This window comes from Balaenoptera physalus (genome assembly GCF_965194825.1).
Source record: "Balaenoptera physalus genome assembly, chromosome: 4".
Lineage (NCBI taxonomy): Eukaryota > Metazoa > Chordata > Mammalia > Artiodactyla > Balaenopteridae > Balaenoptera > Balaenoptera physalus.
This window is the reverse complement of record NC_138891.1, coordinates 8965002-8988182: the sequence shown is the minus strand read 5'-3', so window position 1 is coordinate 8988182 and position 23181 is coordinate 8965002. Positions and strand designations below refer to the sequence as shown.

Here is a 23181-nt window from a genome sequence, read left to right as displayed (position 1 = left end):
CACTTTGTTATAAAGCAGAAGCTAACACACCATTGTAAGGCAATTATACTTCAATAAAGATGTTTAAAAACAAAACAAAACAAAACAAAAAACAAAAAAACCCCTCTGTCACTGAGATTCGATTCACACTGGTGCAGAGAGGCCGAGCTTTCAGCATCACTGTTGGCATGTCGTCAACACATGTGCAATCTCCACCTCAATATTCCACTCAGTGTGTGGCACCCAAAATTGTAGAAAGCTGTAAATGATCACAAAAATGATCATTCCTTGCAGTAGACCACTATTTTTTACAATAGACTATAATTTTAAGAAAATGGCATAACTTCCTAGTTAGTGGGTTCTTTAGTCCCCAACTCAAATGGCCTTTTATGGGTTTTTCCTTTTGCCTCAGACTCCAATAGGGCTCTGCATGGTACTGTTACTGGTCCAGTCTTTATTTAAAATTTTGATATTTTGTTCATCATAGATATTTTTGCATTAATTTTTGACCTTTAAGAATTATACATTAAAATATTACATATCTTGATTACTGAGGTTTTCTTTTGGTTAAAACAAAATTTTATTCTTTTTCTTTAATTGAAATATAGTTGATGTACAATGTTGTGTTAATTTCTGTTGTACAGCAAAGTGATTTAGTTATTCATATACATACATTCTTTCTTCTATTCTTTTCCATTATGGTTTATCACAGGATATTGAATATATACCCTGTGCTATACAGTAGGACCTTGTTGTTTATCCATCCCATATATAATAACTTGCATCTGCTAACCCCAAATTTCCAATCCATCCCTTCCCTACTGATTACTGAGTTTTTTGATACCCCCTTAAATTCTGCACCTGGGGCAAGTGCCTCTCTTGTTTCCCTCTCTTGTCCTTGAGATCCAACTCCACACAGCCTTCTCTCATGTCACTAAATGGATTCAAAATTTTCTTTATATTCTAATGAACTTACTGCTAGAATAATCTATGTACATGTCTTATTACCCATCTTGCTCCCTCAGTTGTAAGCCACTGGAATCTAGAATCCTGTTTTGATTCACCTTTGCATCCTTTTAACAACTGCTAAAGTACCTTGTACAATAAAGTTTTATTTAAGGAGTAAAGCACATTCTGTTTCCTAAGGAGAGAAAATGTAAAATACATTTTAGAAAAATGTATATCAGAATGGTCAGTTTTTTTTTTTTTTTGAAGCAAGTGTGCTTTTAGGTCATCTTGGAAATTTACTTAATATTGAACACCTTATTTTTGTATGATGCAATATAAGTGAATTATTACTGTATTACACTGTTTCTGTTCCCCTTAGCATACCATGACTAAGTAGTTAGAAAGGTGGTAGAGAAATACACTGAAGAGAAGAGGGATAAAAATCTAGAATTAAATGTTTTCCCTTTGTAGTCTAGCAAAAGGATAGTCCACATGCAGATACCCAGGAGTTGATTGTACAATTTATCTTTAAGCAATTTGATGCAGTGTTGCCATAGGACATGACACAGTAATTTATTTCTAAAATGTTAGATTCCGTTAGTATTTTCAGATCAAACTTTGTTTTCTTCTTGACATAATTGATTACTGCTTTCATTGGGATTTATTTTAAAGTAATTCTGAACTGAAAAACTGCAAGGAAAGTAAAAACTGCACATTTCTCTATTAGGGCAGCTGTGTCTAGAACAGCACAGCAAGATGCTTTTTTTTTTTTTTTTAGCTATTTGATTTCTCTATCTCTTTATTGCTCTAATCATTGTAGAAAGGACTCCAAGTCACACATCAGTGTTTTGAATGAATATTATGGGCCACATAGGTTGAAAACATTCCACCATCAGCAGTAGTGATTGAGTACATGAAACACAGAGATTTGAGGGTACCATGAATGAATTGTGCCTTTTTAGATGCTTTACTTCCACTATACAGTCAAGTCCTTTCTGGCATTTCCCCACATCCATCAGTTAGCTATTGCTGTATAACAAAAACCCCCAAATTTTTGCAGCATAAACCAATAATCATTTATTATTTCTTACGAATTTATAGATTGACAGGGAGGTTCTGCTGACCTGGAATAGGCTTGCCTAGTCTTGGGTAGGCTCCCTCATGGGTCTATGGCCAGCTGGTGGGTCAGCTGGGGGCCAGGTGGTCTAGGACTGGCCAGGATGGGAGCTTACATTGCTCTGTAGCAGGCGAGCCTGGGCTTGTTACCATGGCAGTGGTGTGGTTCCAAGAGGAAGAGAGCAAAAACATGCAACCCCCCCTTTGAGTTTAGGCCCAGTACTCTCATACTGTTGTTTCAGCTTCAATCTATGGCCAAAGAAAGACATAAGCCCATCTGAGAATCTCTGGAATGAGCTACAAAGTCACATCACATGAGGCATTGATCCAGGGAAGGGAATAATTGGCGTGAGCCCTTTTTAGAATCAATCTACCATACAGCGTGAGACGGTCTCTTGACTTATTCTCTAAAATATTTGAGATAGATTTCAGAATATATACAGTTATGCAAAAAGAGATAGATTTCAGAATATATACAGTTATGCAAACAATTTTAACATAATAAATAAAAATGTAAGATTAGGGTTAGGGTTAGCAGAATTCTAAGATGATCCCCAAGATTCCTGCCCCTTGGTATACATGTCATCTATAATCTTCTCCCCTTGAGTTTGGGCAGGATCTGTGGACACAACGGGATAGTTTCTCCCTTAAGTTACATCAGATGGCCAAAGTGATAACATGGCCACTTCCATGACTATGTGACATTGTGTAAGACTATCTTTGCAGACTGGAGAGGTTCTCCTGCTGGCTTTGAAGAAGTAAGCTGTGATGCTGTGAGAGGGCTGGGAGAGGGCCATGTGACAAGGAACCATGAAGGCCTCCATGGAGCTGAGAATGGCCCCTGGTTGACGGCCAGCAAGGAAGTGGGGACCTCAGTCCTACATCTGCACAAAACTAAATTCTGCAAACAACTATGTGATCTTGAGTTCCAGAAAGGAATGCAGTCCAACCGTCACCTACACTGCAGCTTTGTGAGACCCTAAGCAGAAGAATTAGCTAAGCTCTGCCCGACTCCTGACCCACAGAAGCAGAGATAATAAACGCATGTTGTTTTAAGCCACTAACCTTGTGGTAATTTGGTATGCAGCAATAGAGAACTCATACATCAGGGGGAAAATCCAAATAAGACTTTAAGATCCAGACAAATGGAAAATGAGAACAAAGTTTTGTAGACACCACAGATAGGGGTTTTGGAGAGTTATTAAGTTGAAACACAAATTTAATTCTGAGACTCTTGGAGGCCAAAATCAAAGGGAAAATATAATCTTTATTATTGCATTCACTTTTGTGTGAAGCATGTCATTCCTCTTTCAGACTTGAAAGACATGAGCATCCCAAATGTGAATGGGATATTCACAATTCACAATTCATTCAACAATTCACAATTGTTACCAATCAGTATCAATCCTTGGCTAGTAATATCAGAAAGTTGAAGCTGATGTGTGGGATTTAGAGATATGTGAGATATCAAGACAAAAGGACGATTCAATTTAGGGGGTACTCCACAGTTGCTGCTGGGTTAGGAAGTCAGATGGGATTGTCTAAAAAGCGCTGGCATTCAAGTGCAACTGTAGCAGATGAGATTTCTCCGAGACAGAAGCAGCAGCTCCCCAGTGGAAAATCTCTCACATCTCCCAGGCCGAGCAGAGTGAGGGAGGGGACCAGCTTTAGCATCTCCTACCTCTGCTACCAACCTTGCCATCCATGAGACCCAACTGATGAGGAGTCGTGGATCGATTTGGGCTGGAGGCTGAGCCGGGCTGAAGAGGCAGCTAGAAGAATCACTCAGTAATCTTGGTTTGAGATGGAGGTATTCTGGACTAGCAATGTGGTGATGGGGACAGAAGTGGGTGGTTTGGAGAGAAATTTAAGGGGTGTCTGATGAATGGAAACACCAAATGGGGGTATCCAGAGATGTAGAAGGAAAACTACAAGAGAGGAATGTCACAGAAACCAAGGAGGAAGTCATGTCAGACGAGAGTGGTCAGCCACTTCAGGTGCTACAGGGAGATAAATTAAGATAACTGGGAAGTTTTCATCACATGTGTCAGTTCAGGGGTGATCTGAGATCTTTAGTAATGAGAGGGGAGAAAATGGGATCCAGAATCCAGGTGAAAGACTCGCCTTGGATAGGAGGGACAAATTTTCCTAGCAATGAGTGAGAAAAAGAGGCAAGGAAGGTGTTTTTCTTCCCCCCAGAGGAGAAGGGTAGGAAAGGGAATTTAATGTAGTTCCTACTGGATTTTTTCCACTTTCTCTGTCAAGCAGGAAGAGAGTGGCACTGAGGGTAAGTGAGGACATTCCTTGAGCTGGCCGCTGCACATGAGAGGCAAAGATGGCCATCACAAATAGAGGCACTTCCTGGAACTCCCTGGTGGTCCAGTGGTTAGGACTCGGCGCTTTCATTGCTGGGGCCCGGGTTCGATCCCTGGTTGGGGAACTAAGATCCTGCAAGCTGCGTGGCGTGGCCAAAAAAAAGAGGAATTTCTGGTCAACGGTAAGGCTCAACTGTGGATGCAGAACATGGTGTTTTCTGTATCTCCTCACTCACCATTAGTTGAGGGCTGCTTACAGGGCACTTAGCACTCCTGACTGCCCTGTGAACTCTGGCTGAGCCTGCTCCACAGACATACAAAGTCATCAGAGATAGAGGTGCAGGTATCCTTGGTAAGCAACCGTTGGGGGATGGAGGTGGATGCTGAGGTGGATGGGTGGGGCACTGACAGGTGTGCGATAGCCATACGGAGGAGAAAATATCCAAGTTTGGAGACAAAAAGGAAAGGCTAAGTGAGAGTCCCGGCAGAGAAGTGGTTGATGTGGTGTGATGGAGCATGGGATCTAGCCTGGATAAGGAAGGAAATAAAATTAGGAAGGGGTTGAGAGATTCTACAGAGGGGGAGGCAAGGGGAGCTCCGTGGACCCGGATCTCTTAAGGAGAGCAGAGCAGGTATAATGAGTAGAGAAATAACCAGGTGGGAAAAACTTGTACATTTGAGTTGAAAATTTTACAGATGGTCCAGTTATGCATCCGTGACAAGACCACAGCATGTGTCACAGGAGCCGGCTGCTGAAATACAGAAGATGCACATCCTAGAAACTAAAGAGGTCAAGGGCCTGTGAGGCAGGGATATTGAATGATATTTCTTGGGCAGTGCAAGATCTGGACTGTGAACAGGCACCAATATTTTGATGATTGTGAGGGAAAGACTAGGGCATAGATCGTCTGTAAGCTCCAAGAGGGCAGGGATAACATCTCTCATCTTTACCACTATATCCCAGTGCCTACCACAGTGTCTTGCAAATTACCTCCACTCCCTCAGTTATTGGCTTCAAACAACGATCAACATTTATCAGCTCCCAGTTTCTGTGGATTAGATATTGAAGAGCAGCTTAGCTGGGTGCTTCTGGTTCAAGGTCTCTCATGAGGTTGCAGTCAAGATGCTGGCTGGTGCTGTGGTCATTTGAAGTCTTTTTTTTTAAATGATATGAATGCATATCTATTGACAAGGAACACTACTATGATTATTATTAAGGTGTAAAAGCAAGATGCACATGGAGTTACCATATGACACAGCAATTCCACTCCAAGGTATATACCCAAGCGAAGTGAAAACATACTTGTCCACATGTGTTCACAGCACCATTATTCATAATAGCAAATGTCCATTGACTGGTGAATAAACAAAATATGGTATATCAACACAGTGGAATATTATTCAGCCATAACAAGGGATGATGTACTGATACATGCTACAACATAGATGAATCTTTATAAACATTATACTAAGTAAAAGAAGCCAGTCACAAAAGACCACATATTGTATGATTCTACTTACATAAAATGTCCAGAATAGGTAAATCCAGAGATAGAAAGTAGAAGTAGACTGATGGTTGCTTAGGACTGATTGGAGGAAACTGTTGATGAGTATGGGCTTCTTTTTGGGAAGATGAAAGTGTTCTGGAATCAGATAGTGGTGAGAGTTGCACAAGTCTGTGAATATACTAATAACCATTGAAGTATACACTTTAATAGGGTGATTTTCCCAGCGTCATTTTTTTTTTTACAGAAATAGAAAAATCTATCCTAACATTAATCTGGAATCTCAAGGGATCCCAAGTAGTCAAAACACTCTTGAAAAAGAAGAATGAAGTTGGAGATCTCACACTTCCTGATTTCAAAATTTACTATGAAGCTACAGTAATCAAAATAGTGTGGTACTGGCATAAAGACAGACATATAGGCCAATGCAGTAGAATAGAAAGCCCATAAATAAATTCTTATATATATGATCAAATGATCTTTCCAAGTGTGCCAAGACCATTCAGTGGGGAAAGGACAGTCTTTTCAACAAATGGTGTTGGAAAAACTGGATATCCACATGCAAAAGAATGAAGTTTGTTCCTTATCTTATACCATATACAGAAATTAAAACAGATTAAAGACCCAAATGTAAGACCCCAAGCCATGAAAATCCTAGAAGAAAACAGGGGAAAAGCTTCATGACATTGGATTTGGCAATGATTTATTAGTATGACACCAAAAGTACAGGCAGTAAAACCAAAAATACACAAGCGGAACTTTATCAAACTTAAAAACTTCTGCTCATCAAAGGATACTATCAGCAGAGTGAAAAGGTGACACATGGAATGGGAGAAAGTATTTGCAAATCAAATATCTGATAAGGGGTTAATATCTAGAACATATAAAAAACCCCTACAACTCAACAATAGAAAAACAAATAACCTGATTTTAAAAAGGGCAAAGGATTTGAATAGACATTTCTCCAAAGATGATTCAAATGGCCAACAAGCATAAGAAAAGATATTCAAATCACTAATAATTAGAGAAATGCAAATCAAAACCACAGTAAGTATACTCAATACATCTTGTAATAACCTATAATGGAAAAGAATCTGAAAAAGAATATATATATATATTCTTTTATATATATGTATAACTGAATCACTTTGCTGTACACTTGAAACTAACAACATTGTAAATTAACTATACTTCAATAAAACAAACAAACAAACAAAATACAGTGAGATATCACTTCACACCATTGGAATAGCCACTATCAAAAGAATAGACATTAACAAGTGTTGGCAAGGATGTGGAGAAACTGGAACCCTTCAGCACTGTTGGTGGGAGTGTGAAATGGTGCAACCACTATGGAAAACAGTATGGAGGTTCCTTAAAAATTAAAAATAGAACTATCATATGATCCTGCAATCCCACTTCTGGGTATATGCCCAAAAGAACTAAAAGCAGGGTCTCGAAGAGATATTTCCACACACACGTACATAGCATCACTATTCACAACAGCCAAGAGATGGAAGCAACCTAATGTCCACTGATGAATGGATAAACAAAATGTGGTATATACATAAAACGGAATATTATTCAGCCCTAAAACTTAGACATCCTGTCACATGCTACAACATGGATGAGCCTTGAGGACGTTATGTTAAGTGATATAAGCCAGTTACAAAAGACACTGTATGGTTCCATTTATATGAGGTATCTAAAGTGGTGAAATTCATAGAGACAGAAACAGAATGGTGGTTGCCAGGCCTAGGGGAATGGGGAGATGAACTTTATTTATTTATTTTTATTAATTTATTTATTTACTTATTTTTGGCTGCATTGGGTCTTCATTGCTGCGTGCAGGCTTTTCTCTAGTTGCAGTGAGCGGGGATTATTCTTTGTTGTGGTGCTCAGGCTTCTCATTGCGGTGGCTTCTCTTGTTGCGGAGCATGGGCTCTAGGCGCACAGGCTCAGTAGTTGTGGCTCTCGGGCTCTAGAGCGCAGGCTCAGTAGTTGTGGCCCACAGGCTTAGCTGCTCTGCGGCATGTGGGATCTTCCTGGACCAGGGCTTGAACCCGTGTCCCCTGCATTGGTAGGCGGATTCTTAACCACTGTGCCACCAGGGAAGCCCTGGGGAGATGCACTTTAATGGGTTTAGTTTCAGTTTAGCAAGACAAAAAATTCTGGAGATCTGTTGCACAGCAGTGTGAATATATGTAACACTACTGAACTGTATGCTTAAAATGGTTAACATAGTTAAAAAGAAAAAAGGGTGGATTTTAGGATATGTGCGTTATATCTCAAAAAAAGTTATATGAAAAAATTTTAAAGCAAGTTGCAAAACTGTTTGTAAAAAATGTGTACATAGAACAGAAATAAAATGTAAGAATCTATTGAAAATGTTAACAGTGGTTGGATTACATGTGAAAATCTATATTTTTCTGCACCTTCAGACTTTTCTTCTGGTGATAATGTATTACCTTAATGTATAAAAAACAAAGCACTTCCTCTGTTTAGGGGTCAAAACAAGAAAGGTGATACCTGAGCTGGAGTGTCTGTAGTCACAGGAGATGGCGATTCACTAACTTTTGGCTCACTTGGGGATGCAGCTGACCCTTGCGACTCCTAGCTGGCTGGCCGGTCTGGAAACAAAGCATCACTGCTGTCTTTTTCAAATGAGAAGTTGCCGTGAGTTTGAGGACAGTCGTCCTTCCCAATGCCTATAATTACCTCCTTAACACTGGAGTCTACAGGAAGGATGTTTTTCTCTACCAGCTCCATAGGACCAGGTCTTTGAGCAATCTTTTCATTCAGATCATCAACTAGTTGAGCTCTTTTCATCTTCATCTGAGTAGCCTGCAAGGATGGCTCTGCAAACATTCTTTCTAAAATGGGCATCCTGACAAGTTCAGAACCATCGAGTGGGCTCCAGATCTTGTGCTTCAGAAAGGTTATGGTTCTGGCCCCTTCCAAATCTTTTAATTGCTCATGGAATGTCGCTGGGCTCTTCGGAGGTGGCATGATGCCCTGGTCCACTAGCTGTCCTCTCGTCCTCTTTGTTGCAGCCTCGGCTGGTGCATAATCTTCCTTTTGTTCCGAGGGGGCAGGTGCTGACTGGAGAGCAAGGAGAGCCCCTGGAATTCGTGAGCAATGGCTTCACTTTGAGGACTTGGAGCAAGATGGGTTAAAAGGTCCCACTTCATCCTCGGTGTCTAGTGTCCCTGTGTGACCCATTGTGTTCCAGCCTCCGGCAGCAGGGGCTACGAGACACCTCTTAAATGGGGCCTGTTGAAGAGACTCAGTAAAAATATTTAATTATTTTACTGTCTTACACTCTCTTTCTCAGCACCTTCACTGTGAACCTCCCAGGCCACCTTCTGCCCGCGCTGCCGCCCGCGATCTCGTGAGACCGTCATTTGCAGTCTTGACTGAGGTTAGAGGATCCACTTCCAAGGTGTCTCTCCCTCGTTTGGCTGACACGTTGGTGTTGGTTGTTGGCAGAAGTCCTCAGCTCCTTGCTACGTGGCCGTGTGTTGAAGTACAGAACACAGGAGTAAAAAGTAAGTGTGCAACTTTAAGAATAGGGGGTTCCGTTTGGAGCATTTCATTGGAAGGTGCCTCAGGGACAACTTTGGGGATTTCGAAGGGCAGTTAGATATATGAGTCTGGTGATCAGAGGCAAAGATGGAACGGAAATAAAGATTTAGTAGTTGTCAATACATAGGCAGTAACTCAAACCATGGAGTGGATGAGACGGCTGAACGGGAAAACCTCAGGGGAGGGAGTTTTGGAAGAGGCAGGGGAGATGCTGGGATCATGGGAGAATCCACAGCCTCAATTTGAGAAGGTTGTCAAGGAGACACTGGTCCTGGAGGAGGGTCACATTCAGTCATGGCCAGCAGTCCCAGGGAACATAGAGATGCAAGCTACCTAGGCGAGTACGGGAAGCCAGGTGAACGGGGGGAGGAGGAATGAGGCAGTAGAAGCACATGAGGGCACGAGAGAGGATTTCTGAGGGTGACAGAGATGAGGGTCCCGGATGGAAATACCCAAAGGGTATAGAACTTGGGTTATCTGTTTTTCTGTGTTTTCCCTTGTTAGGATATCACTGTTGGCTCACTCTAGGAGTTGGCTCTGTAGCAGGTGGCTGTCCTGGGTTTTTAGGGCACAGGGCCTAGCAAGCTGAAAATAGGAGAAACTGAAGACAGAGATTGATTTTTCAACGTGGTTGAGTGGCAGGCGATGTTGGTGTCCTATCTGACAGGAGCTATATCTCCCCCTTATCAGGTTCTTAACTGACGCCAGATCCTCATACCTGAAGCCATGGACACTGCATGAGAAGCCACTGTAACACCTGAACCCAGGATCAGAACTCTTCCCACCTCAGCTTGCTTCCATCATCTTTGTCCCTTGTCACATATGAGCTGACTCTTATTACCAGCTTGCAGAAATCCATTCCCAGGTCTTGTTTTGCCTTGGAATTCTTGCCCAGACAGTTGGGGCTGGGACACTCCCTTGAAGACTCTCAACCTTTAATGGAATTAACAGTCATGATGATTTGGAGGCCGGAATTATCTCCTGGTACATCTATCAGCTAGATCGCTTAGAGCTGGAACTGGATGAGGAGCCCTACATGAGAGAACATAGCCTGGAGAGATCAAGCCCAAAAGCCAAATCCAGAGGACCAGAGACCAGGATCCATGAATGTGGTTCTGAAGATCCAGGATCACAGTGAGAAGAGACCAGAAACAATAATTAATAATAAGCATAGGAATTCCCTGGTGGTCCAGTGGTTAGGACTCCATGCTTCCACTGCAGGGGGCATGGGTTCAATCCCTGGCTGGGGAAGTAGGATCCCACATGCCATGTGGTGTGGTCAAAAAAAAAAAAAAAAAAAAGATAACCGTAATCAACATTTTTGAGAGCTCACCCTGTGCCAGATGCTGTGCTAAGCTGCCCTACAGATCCCATTTCCTTTTCACAGGAATGTTTTGAGGCAGGTCTTATTGTCATCTCGCCTTATGGATAAGGAAACTGAGGCTTAGGGAGTTTAAGTATTTGGCTCATGATATACAGCTGGCAAGTAGCAGAGTGAGGTTGAAACCAATGCATTCTCACCCAGAACCTGCATTTCCATCCATGATGCTATCCCCTGAGCTGTGGCTGAGAATCCTATTGGTGTTTGGGGCTCTTCTTCACCAACTAGCAGCTTTGATGCAGATCTTAGCTGAGGTCTTGGTGTCTGTGAGAGGCTTCATGACATCCGTTCTGTTTCCATTGCCTTGGTTTGTGGTTCCAAATAGAATTTAAGGGAAAAGCCAGTTCTGCAGGGATGGTTCCGGGAGGGTGTATCTGTTAAGAAGATATTGAGCTTAGCGGGGCAGAAACCCAACTTTAACCCACATTTTATTATATTCCAAGGATGCAGGGGATTTTGTGGAGCCCAAAGATAGGCATGTGGCTGAGATTCAGGAACCAATGGAAACAGCCCTTGAAAACTACCAGGATAGTATCTATGAATCTTACCTCTATATTTCAGGCTCTCTGTCTGTCTCTGTTTCTGTCTCTATCTATGTCTGTCTCTCTCCCACTGTCTCTCCCTTTGTCTATCTATTTATCTCTCTTTTTCTCTATCTCTCCAGACATATTTTTTTCAACCTCTCTAGTTGTAGAATGGGAACCATGACCTTGATCCCTGATGGTTCTGGAACTTTACATCAGTCTCAAAGTGTGGTCCCCAGACTAGCAGCATTAGCCTCACCTGTGAAATCATTAGAATGTAAAATCTCAGGCCCTACCCCAGACCTATAGAATCAGAAACTCTGGGGTGGGGCCCAGCAGTCTGTTTTAACAAGCCCTCCAGGTGATTCTAATGCATGCCTAGTTTGAGAACCACTGGTTTCTATCTTACAGCTTCAGCCATCTGGAGAGAGACTGACCCATTTGCACCCCCAGAGTCAACATTTTCAGCAAAGGGTTATGGACACAGCTTGAATCTGGGGTCCACCTCTGCACTGATTAGCCGCAGCCTGAGAGCTGGGTCATGCTGTAACCTTACTCATCCCACTGCAAAACACCTGGACAGACGTGGAGATGGGATCAGTTTCAGAAAATAGGCAGTCTCGAAAAGAAGTGGGGTGTAGGAGGAATGTTACATGGACAAAACAAGAGAAATGATGAGATCTCAGAACGTGAGAGGCCTTACTAGCTTACTGGCTGGGCAAAGCCGTGACAGGAGAGGTCAGGGAAGTTAATGAAACCCAAGTGCCTGCCTGCCCAGGGGCAGCCTGTAGAACCAAGGTCCATACTGTTACTGAACTTGGGTTTGACTGCTCATCCCTCAAGAATCCAATACTAAGAGACAAGTGTTGGGTAGAAGGAAAGATAGCTTTACTGAGGAAGCCAGCAATCCTGGGGAGAAGGTGGACTCACGTCCCAAAGAACCAACTCCCCATTGCCGATCTGGGGACAAGAGTTTTTAAAGTGGGACTTACAGGGGTGCACAGGTGGGGGTGGGGATGGGGGCTACATGCAGAACAGCACAGGCAGCTCTGACAGTCGTCTTGAAAGTGGTCATGCCATGGTCTGACCAGCATCATCTTGATTGTTTTACGTACAGTTAATCTTCAATTCCAGGGTCAGTTTGTTCCCATTTCCTTGAGGCCAGTTCTCAGAATTGTGTAAGATGGAGTAGTTTATGTCATGGCTCCAGTCTGGTCATCATGTCATTAACTTCTTCCACCTGATGGGGGTTTCAGTATCTGCAAAACAGCTCACAGGATAGGGTGCAGGATATTATCTATAGCCCTTGAGGAGGGACTAATGGTCTTTAACTTTGTTTAATGGCTAAAGTATTATTATTTTGTCTTGTTTTACTGCGTTCCTTTGCTTCTGCATTTTTTTTTCATTTCTCTGATTAAATTTATTATTTGGCTAAAGTTTTTCTACAGACAAGAGGCAGTCACAGAGGACATGGTGGTGGTGGGCACTCTGTCCCTGGAAGGCCCGATAGGGTCCTGCTCTGTTAGAGTACTTCTTCAGGGTCATGACCGTTGGCCAGGGTCATGTGCAGAGCATTAAACTTGATACTGACTCATTTCTTGTCACCTTGTGTTCCTTTTCCCTGAGCAGTTCCCATCTAGTTTATCACCTGTTTTAGGTCCTGGAGGTTGTATTAGTTACAGCAGCAGTTCTAAAAGTCCAGTCCCTGGGCCATTAAGGGTCTCTCAGACTCTTTCAGGAATTCCACAGGTCAAACTATTTTCATAATAACACTAAGATTTTATTTGTCCTTTTCACTGTATTGCCATTTGCACTGATGGTGAAACTGCTGGTACCTCAGCACAAATCAAGGTTGTGATACCAAAATTCTAGTAACGATTGTATTTTTCACTACCAGGCCCTCGCAGTATATATTTTTTTAAAAAGTCAGTTTCACTTACTAATGTCTTTGATAAAGAAATAGAAATTTTATTAAACTAATTAATAAAACAAAATTAATTTAATCAAATTTCAACCCTTGAGTGCATGTCTTTTTAATGTTCTGGGGGACAAAATGGGAAGTGTATGTAAAGTACTTTTTCACATCCTGAATTGTGAGGGTTGTCTGAAGACAAAGTGCTTGCTTGAACTGTGAGATGAATTAGTCTCTTTTTTGCAGAAAACCATTTTTACTTGAAAGAATGACTGATAGACAAGCTATAGTGGTTGGCAGATATTTCCTTAAGACTGTATTAAGGAAGCCTGTCACTTCAAGGAAAACAACTGACAGTATTTGTTGCCAATGATAGCATTTGAGCTTTCAAGTGAAATTATAATTGTGGAAGACTTGTATCCACCACCATGAGCTTGACAGCTTCCCAATACTTAAAAACTTTTTTTGATGAGATCTGTGGTGAATTTAACCAGTGTGATTTTTGCATATTGTCTAATGATGCATCAACATTTGGAAGATCTGCATAACTCAATGAACCAATATTTTCAAAATGACCAATTCATGAGACAAAATTGTGCATGGGTAAGAGAACCATTCAAAGTGCAAGACAGACCAATGGATTTTAATGCAACAGAGTATGAAAGTTCATTTGTATGGTTTCATGTTTTACATTACAACTAACTTTTAAGAAACTACCACTTGTCAAGTTTTAGTATAATATCAATAAGAAATACCCTAGATTATCTCAAATGGCTATTAAAATACCCCTCCCATTCCCAACTACATATCTGTGTGAAGTTGAATATTCTTCATATACTTCAACCAAAACAACAAAGCAAAACATATTGAATGCAGAATCAAATATGAGGATCCAGCTGTCTTCTATTAAACCAGACACTAACGAGATTTTCACAAATGTAAAACAATGCCTATTCTTCTCACTGATTTTTTTTTTTGTTTTGGAAAATACAGCTATCTTTCATAAAAATGCTATTGATGTTAACATGTAATGGTTTTGTTATTGTTAAATGAATGAAAAAATAAAAATTTCTCAGTTTTAATTTCTAATGTGGTAAATATTGATACATATAACCCATATAAAAGTTTTTCGAGGTCCTCAACAATTTTCAAGATTGTAAAGGGATCTGAAGATCAAAAAGTTTGAGAACTAGTGAGCTGGAGTACAGCTCAGCTATCGTAACTGAGAGTCATATACAGAAAAAAGAATGGCCAAGTGGTTCAAACAATATAGAAATTTCTCTCTTTTTAAGTAACAGTCCAGACATCAATAGTGAGGGAATGCAGAGCAAGTGGTGGCTTTGTTCCATGGGTCATGCAGGGTCAGTCCTTCTATCTTCTTGCTCCAATATCCTCTAACCTGGGGTCTATGGATAGAATTTAGGATGTCTATGAACTTGAGTTAGAAAACCTCTAGCAGAAATATAGTGTTTCCTTCAATTATAGGCAACAACCCATAGTGATGTTAGCCAGACTAGTGACTTTGTCACCAATGGAAGGCACATGTATTATCAAATCACATTATAGTTACTGCAGTTATCTCAAACTACCATTTCTATGCATCACTTTAAAACCATGTTAGTCATTAGACCCCCTCCCTTGTTAAATCTTGTTATGTAATATATCAATAAAGAAATACACAGAGTAAGGTATCATACATTTAAAAAAAATATTTTATAACTATTTCATTATGATTGGTTTCCTTCATAATTCTTTTAATTTCAGTATGACTGATTTCCTTTATAATCCTTTGTATCTTTATGTATTTATGTATTTATTTATTTTTAAAAATTTATTTATTTATTTATTTATTTATTTATTTATGGCTGTGTTGGGTCTTCGTTTCTGTGCGAGGGCTTTCTCTAGTTGTGGCGAGCGGGGGCCACTCTTCATCGCGGTGCGCGGGCCTCACTATTGTGGCCTCTCTTGCTGCGGAGCACAGGCTCCAGACGCGCAGGCTCAGTAGTTGTGGCTCACGGGCCTAGTTGCTCCGCGGCATGTGGGATCTTCCCAGACCAGGGCTCGAATCTGTGTCCCCTGCATTGGCAGGTAGATTCTCAACCACTGCGCCACCAGGGAAGCCCCAGTATCTTTATGTATTTAAATCATCATTCTGTTAAGGTCTCAGGGGGTTCACCAGCATGCCAAATCAGTCCATGATACAAAACGGACAAGAAGTCCTGTTCTAGGATCATGGTTGAAGAAGGAAAGAGAGTAGAGGGAAAAAGCCCTTCTGATGAAGTGCCCCCAGCACTGGCTGCTCACATGCCACTGTTGGGAACTTAGTTATGGGGCCACATCTAGCTGGGAAATGTAGTTTCAAGATGGAAGGTAATGTGCCTTGCTAAAACTTGAGGATGAGTGAGTGGGGGTTAAATTACCAAGGGAGTATTGAACCATGGGGCAGGGACAATTCATGGTCTTCTTCCAGAGTTCTCTAGGGCTCTACTTCTTCTCTGTTGACTATCCTCACTTTGTCTTTCTGTTCCTCATCCAGTCCCTTAGAGGCTGTTCTTCCTTCTCAGTGATGAGTGGGTTTGTTCTCTGCTTGTCCACTCCAACCATCCTCTTCTGAACAGTCAGTGTCATAAAAAAAAAAATGAAGTTTTGCCATTTGCAACAACATGGATGGACCTGGAGGGTATTATGCTTAGTGAAATTAGTCAGATGGAGAAAGACACTATATGTTTTCATTTATATGTGGAATCTGTAAAATAAAACAAACGAATGAATATAGCAAAACAGAAACAGACCCACAGATACAGAGAACAAACTAGCGGTTACCAATGGGGACAGGTAAGATAGAGGTAGGGGATTGAGAGGTACAGGCTACTAGGTATAAAATAAATAAGCTACATGGATGTAATGTACAGCACAAGGAATATAGCCAATACTTCATAATAACTTTATATGGAGTATAATCTTTAAAAATATCGAATCACTATGTTGTACACCTGAAACTAATATAAGTAAGTCAACTATACTTCAACTAAAAAACAACTTGCTCACAAAACAGATCTGAATACGTATGTGTGCAGACAAAGATACACACACATGTATACATATAGTCTTTAAAACATAGAGAGATGGTCAGGATTGATCAGATTCAATGCAAAAAATATCTATAGTAAATATCTTAAACCATGGTAATCACCTGTTAAAATACATTTCCACTGGAAAAAACTATGCTAAAATTAGCAAGCTGATATGTCAAAATTAAAAAGGCTGGCAGGAGGATCTCAAAATATATCGTCTCCAAATAAATACAAAGTGAAAATATAGTAACTTTCCAGTGGAGAAATCTGGTAGACAACCCCTTAATCAAGGTTAATAATAATAGTGGCATACATAGTCTTAATAATAAGACAGTGACAATGTGCATCGCATGAGACAATACCCTGGGAAGGCACATCATCTCTGTGATGTTCTGCCCCCAAATCCATAGCCGTAAGGTAATCATGGTAAAACATCCAGCAAATCCAAATTGAGGGACATTCTAATTGTATTATATTATAATATATTATTAGATTATATTGTATTATATTACAATACAACTGACCTGCGCTCTTCAAGGTGTCAAGGTTATGAAAGACGAAGACTGAGGAACTGTCACAGATTGGAGGAGACAGAGGAGGGAGAAAAACAAAATGAAATGAGAAACATGGCATTAATGGGTAAGCTGACAAAATTCAAACAAGGTCTGTAGTTTAATAGTATTGTAACAATGTTAATATCCTGGGTTCATTAATGGTACTGTGATTATGTAAGATGGTTAACATTAGGGGCAAATGGATTAAGGGTATATGAGAACTTCTCTGTACTAGTTTTGCAACTTTTCTATTAATTTAAAGTTATTACAAAATAAAAAGTTTAAAAAAAGACAGGCAGTTACAGAGATTGGGATGTCCTGGGTGGTAGCACATTGCTAGGGATTTTACTACTGAGTGAGGGTCAAGAACTAGTGTATCTCCATCTCAGTCAAAGCTGAACAAGCAACTCCAGCCAGGCTGTCTCTAGCCTCTGGGTCAAAACACCACTTTGAGCCAATGGTTCAGGCAGAATACAGTAAAGCATATTCGCTATAACGACATGCTTTGGTATCAGAGATATGGGTTTCAACGTGGTCTCTTCTCTTAACAATTGTGTACCTTTCAGAAGGTATTTACCTTCTCTGAACCTCAGTTTTCTCACCTTTACAATGGGAGAATATAATACTTATCTTACAGGGTTTTTGGGGTGTATTTAAAGAGAATGTCTCTGAAGCCAACCAGTGTTCAATAAATAACTATTATTATTGCCCTGTAAAGAGAGGTCTGGGAAGAATCTTATGACCATTTAAGCTTAAGCGAAGCATCCATGTAAGTATTTATAAAGTGCTTCAAATATACCACATATGCTCCAAGCCTAGCTACCATTAGTGATGCTACGTCATTGTAGTGCTATGGGCTTTAACTAAACTTACAGCACTGTTGGGGAATCTAATTTAATTGAGATGTACTCTAATTTGGATTACATTTTTTTTTCTAATTTAATTCCTCATGCCTTATATTTTCATGTAGTTGTTAGTGTATAAATTATTAATTTAGTCACTTTCTTTGATTATATTTTTTCTGGCATTGCTCATCAGTGCTAACATGTTTAAATATTGGTCTCAGTGGTTGCTGGAAGCAAAGTTATGTAGGAGGGAAACATCCCCATTGACCCAACTCTAATAAAAAAGCTGCTTTGTTTACATTGTTTCATAACACAAAGCTGGACTTTGTGTCTGACCACTTTTGCCTACTGGTTTTAGTACTGTCATCATTCAGTCTCTTTGGGGAGAATAAACTAGGGGAGTCTAGGATCCCCTTGGAGGTTGTCACTTTTCCTGTGCTCCATACCTCTTGCTCTGCCCATCTGGACCAGTGCTACTCAGTGTGGTCTGTGGACTTGTGCCAGTCTGCAAACTCTCACTGGTACACGGCAGAAACTGAGAGTAAGCGTTCAGAGACTCTGATAGCAATTTGACGGAGTTATTTTTTGTTTGTTCAATAAAATTTGAAAAAGGGCTTGTATTTTGTATTCTTTGCTTTTTCATTTCATTTTTCTAGTAATTTATCATTATTGTATTTGAAGAAAGTGTCAGCCTGTGACAAATTGGAAAAAGAAAACACAAAACCTGGTCCTTCCTCACAGATAAAGAAGCACTGATCTAAATCATAAGGCATATCTGGCAAAAGACTATCCCAATGTGTAATTGAAAGTAATCAATAAAGAGGAAGGCATTCTCATCTAACTCCACGCATTTCATAAATACAACTTGAGCTAAGGTTACTGCCTGGAAGCATCTATGTACAGATTAGGAGCATTTGTCTGTGTGAAATTTCCTGTTGCTTGTGAACATGCCTAAGGGTTGGAGTGGGGTGAGGGGTGTTTTTCTGCCCAGGAACTTTGTCCTAGTGTATATAGTAAGCCTACCTTGTAATAACTACCACAACTGTCTCCTGACTGGCCCCCTGTTTCCACTCTGGCCCATAATTTCTCCTCCACACTGTGGCCAGGATAACAGCCTTAGCAAAATGCAGTTTTATCTTGTTACCCTGATGCTTAAAATCCATCAGGAACTTTCCATCATCCACAGGATGAATTTCAAACTCTTTAGCCTCCAGTCCCAGGTCCTCTATGATGCGATCCTGGTTTATTTCTCTAACCTGTGCATTTTAGGAAGATTTTCCCTCCTTGTCCACCTCCTTATCCCTCCTGTCTTTGAAGGGCCTTCTCAAGTGTCACCTTATCTGTGAACCTTTTTCTAAACACCCCACTCACTCCCCTGTAGAATTGACCCCTCCCTCTTTAATGCTGCCTACTAGTTTCTAGAACTGCAGCAAACTTCTTTAGTGAGGGTTTGGAAATCAAATTAAGCAAAACCCAAAGATCTTGCTATTCAATTCTTAAATCGAGAGTTAGATGTTGGGTGATTCTTTTTGGTGCTATTTGTAGGGGGAGGCACAGTGGATACTGATCTCTGTAAAGTTCTGCAAGACACCGCAGAGGACAGTTTCCCAAGCATGGACCACTGAGTGGTGCCAGGGGAGTGGGTGAAGATGGCACATTTCCTGCCTCAGCTGCTCCCCGTCCCGGGGCACCGCTTAAGGAAGACAGTTACCCAATTGGGTAACGAGATTATGATTTAGCTCACTAAACTAGTCATTCGGCTGTTTACTGAATGACATTCTAAAACACCCAGCGAGTGTAGACTGGTACTTACTTTTATAACACATCCTGATTAATAACTTTAGTGCACTCTCTTTTCAGGTTCAGAAGCTGTGTGTGAAGTTTCGTGCGATTCAATTAAAAGCAATGCCATGTTTGTAAAGAGGTAAAGGCCTATCTAAACTCTTATTCTATAGCAGTCGATTAGGCATTTGGTGAAACGCTATCTGATATATGGAAATATTCCTCACTGTAGGCAATATTTGGATTCAACAAACCATTACTTGTTCAAAATCCAATCAATGGATGTAGTTATTATAATAACTTGGTTTACCATTGATGCCAGAATATATTGTGAGTTTGAGTTGAATTAGCTTTATATGCCATGCAGATTTCAGAGTTTTTCAGTTGGATATTAATTGGACGTTAGTGACTGGTGCAATCCCTTCATTTTTTTCTTTTTTTAATGAAGAATCTGAGTGCTGTAGAGGTGAAATGGGTTGTTTAAAACAGCGGTCCCCAACCTTTTTGGCACCAGGGACCGGGTTCGTGGAAGACAATTTCTCCACGGATCAGCAGGGGGCGGGGGAGTGAGGTACGATTTCGGGATGATTCAAGCGCATTACATTTATTGTGCACTTTATTTCTATTATTATTACATTGTAATATATAATGAAATAATTATACAACTCACCATAATGCAGACTCAGTGGGAGCCCTGAGCTTGTTTTCACTTGCCACTCACTGATAGGGTTTTGATATGAGTCTGCAAGCAGTTGATTTATTATGGTCTCTGTGCAGTCAAACCTCTCTGCTAATGATAATCTGTATTTGCAGCTGCACCCCAGCGCTAGCATCACCGCCTCAGCTCCACCTCAGATCATCAGGCATTAGATTCTCATACGGAGCACACAACCTAGATCCCTCACATGTGCAGTTCACAGTAGGGTTGGCTCTCCTATGAGAATCTCATGCTGCTGCTGATCTGACAGGAGGCGGAGCTCAGGCGGTAATGTGAGCGATGGGGAGCGGCTGTAAATACAGATGAAGCTTTGCTCACTCGCCCACCGCTCACCCCCTGCTGTGCAGACCATGGCCCAGGGGTTGGGGACCCCTGGTCTAAAAGTCACACATATACTTATTGGCTGAGCTATACCCAGAACCCAGATGATAACTGTATCTCCTGAATAAGTATCAGGATATATGGCTCGACAAAGGCAATCTTCTGCTGTGTAAATTTCTTAATAAGAAAAGTCTTTCAGAAGTATCATATTTGTAACACATTGAACAAAGAACCTTCACTGATGAAAAGAAAATGAGTTTGAGTCTGTCCTGGGCTATCCAGTTTATCTTTCCCATGGACTCAACAGCACAGAGGGAAGATGTCCATTTATGATCTCAGGGCTGGTGTTTACTTGTCTTTGATGTGATTTCCTTGTTCTGTCAACTGGCTTTTACCAGCAGCTCTTCTCTGCCAGCAACCTAAACTGACATAGACCAAGTTAGGCTTCCAAATTACCACTGGGTGTTTGAATGTTTGCCCTTGCATAGAGGTTGAAGAGTTTGGAGAAAGAAAGCAAAAGGGTGGAAAGGCATGAACCTGTAGCAGGAAGGGCAAGCTGCCCACATGGGTTTATGTGTCCCCTTTCCATTGTATGGAGTCATTACTGGAAAGCGGCCATTCAGCCATGAACTACATTTCCTAGTCCCAACTCCTTAAACCCCCCAGGCCTTGTTTTATATCTAGTTGTGGCCCCCTTGCTAGTTTTCACCAATGGAATGTGAGTGGGAGTGATATATTATTTTCAGGTCAGTGTTTTCCTTTCTGTTAGCTGGGTGCCCTAGGGGATGGCGAAGCCAAAGATGGAAGGAAACCAGATCCCTAAAGCACCGCATGGAGGATGGGACCTCCCTGGTGAGGCAGTGGTTAAGAAACCACCTGCCAATGCAGGGGACACGGGTTCGAGCCCTGGTCCGGGAAGATCCCACATGCCGTGGAGCAACTAAGCCCGTGCGCCACAACTACTGAGCCCACGTGCCACAACTACTGAAGCCCATGTGCCTAGAGCCTGTGCTCCTCAACAAGAGAAGCCCCCACTTGCCGCATCTAGAGAAAAGCCCGCACGCAGAAACAAAGACCCAACGCAACCAAAAATAAATCAATAAATAAATCTATAAAAAGAAAAAAAAGCACCACATGGAGGAGATTGTCCTGCTAACTAGAAAAAACTCTCAGACTCTTACATGAACAAAAAATAACTTCAAATGTGTTTGAGTCTTTACACATTTTGGGTTTGTTATTGCAGCCAGCACTCCCCTAAATAACACAGAGCCTCCAGTTCTTAAGAGTTTTGTTTCCACTTTGAAGTTAGACATTCACCTAAAAATTAGTTACATGTATTTTTACAAAATATTTAATTTAATTGAACACTCCAAGTCTTCAGAGAGGCCTCAATTTTCCCTGAGAGATTAATAAAGCAAAATGGATTGAGACAGTTGATGAAGCATCAAATAAACAAATAACTTACTTGTCTAAATTTTGCTGATATCATGCTGTTCACTTCCAAATAAGTTTACTTTTAATTTTAATATCCTTGTATAGATGTGAAGAATGTTGTTCTTTAAATATAGACTGTAATTTTTACATGTTATGCTCATTTCACAGTGGTATTTATTTATACTTCACCTCTTTCCAAAAGAGTTTGCAATGACTTACAAAATGCGACTTAGCAACAAGGTTAATAAAATAGAAAAGCAGGGTATAGGAAAAAGGACAAGGAAAATATGCTAACTTCAACCGTTCACGTGGTTGCTGTGATTGGGTTTCGACCTTAAGTCTAAGCTTCTTGGCAGGTGGGGTACGAGGGAAGCATGATAAATTACAAATCAGCCATCAGAAAGGAGGAAGTGTACTCCTTTCTCAGGGAAGGCAAAGCTTTGTCTGGGACCCAAGTCTCAAAGAAATGGCCCTCAGTGTTTTCATCTCAGGGGAGTCAGACCTACTAGCAGTGAAATCAAAATGGAATTTTCTAAACTTTGGTTAGTTTTGTAAAATGAATTCTTAATGATACTGAAAAGGGAAGAAACTGTTAGGTTAAGTAATTACTAAAAGCCTTTTGTTTATTTTTATTTTCCACATATCTTAACCCTTGGGAACTTAGGGGTAGCTTGCAGATGACGATCTCTGATATGTTCACTTATAAAAGTAAACTTCTTTGGCTCTGGATGGATACACTCCAGACTGAATTACTGGTTTGATTCTAGAAGTATTTTGAACAAATTATGCCATTAGTCAAAGTGAATTGATATTTGAAGGTGATTATTTTATCTTTCTTGGGAGGGGATTTGGTTTTCTCAATGTATGTATGAACTTTGGAGTTTTCAAAAATTGAGGATTCTTAGGTTGGGATTTCTAAGTAAGTACCGCTATGTTGTAGCACAAGCCACCCTAATTAGACATGTTCAGTACAGGTTTTTCTCAACTTGGATTTCATGTGCTCAGAGAATATTGCAGCTGGAGATTGTCTCATCCAGCCATCACTGTTTTAGATGAGACGACTGAGGCCCCGACTGGGTACATGATCAGCCAGCAGTCCCACAGACAGTGAGACCAGCACTTGTTTCTCTTATGTAACACATGCCTCTTTTAAGTACTAGTTTGGTGCTGTTCAATTTAATGCAATAT

The 23181-nt window shown here is 40.8% G+C and overlaps 1 pseudogene across 1 annotated transcript; it reads right to left on the bottom strand.

Annotated features, from left to right (window-relative positions):
• Positions 1 to 109: 109 nt before the first annotated feature.
• Positions 110 to 18894, bottom strand: LOC309659812 (myocardin-related transcription factor B pseudogene; annotated as a pseudogene). The gene has a single exon. The product of its transcript is annotated as a myocardin-related transcription factor B pseudogene (transcript).
• Positions 18895 to 23181: the final 4287 nt, after the last annotated feature.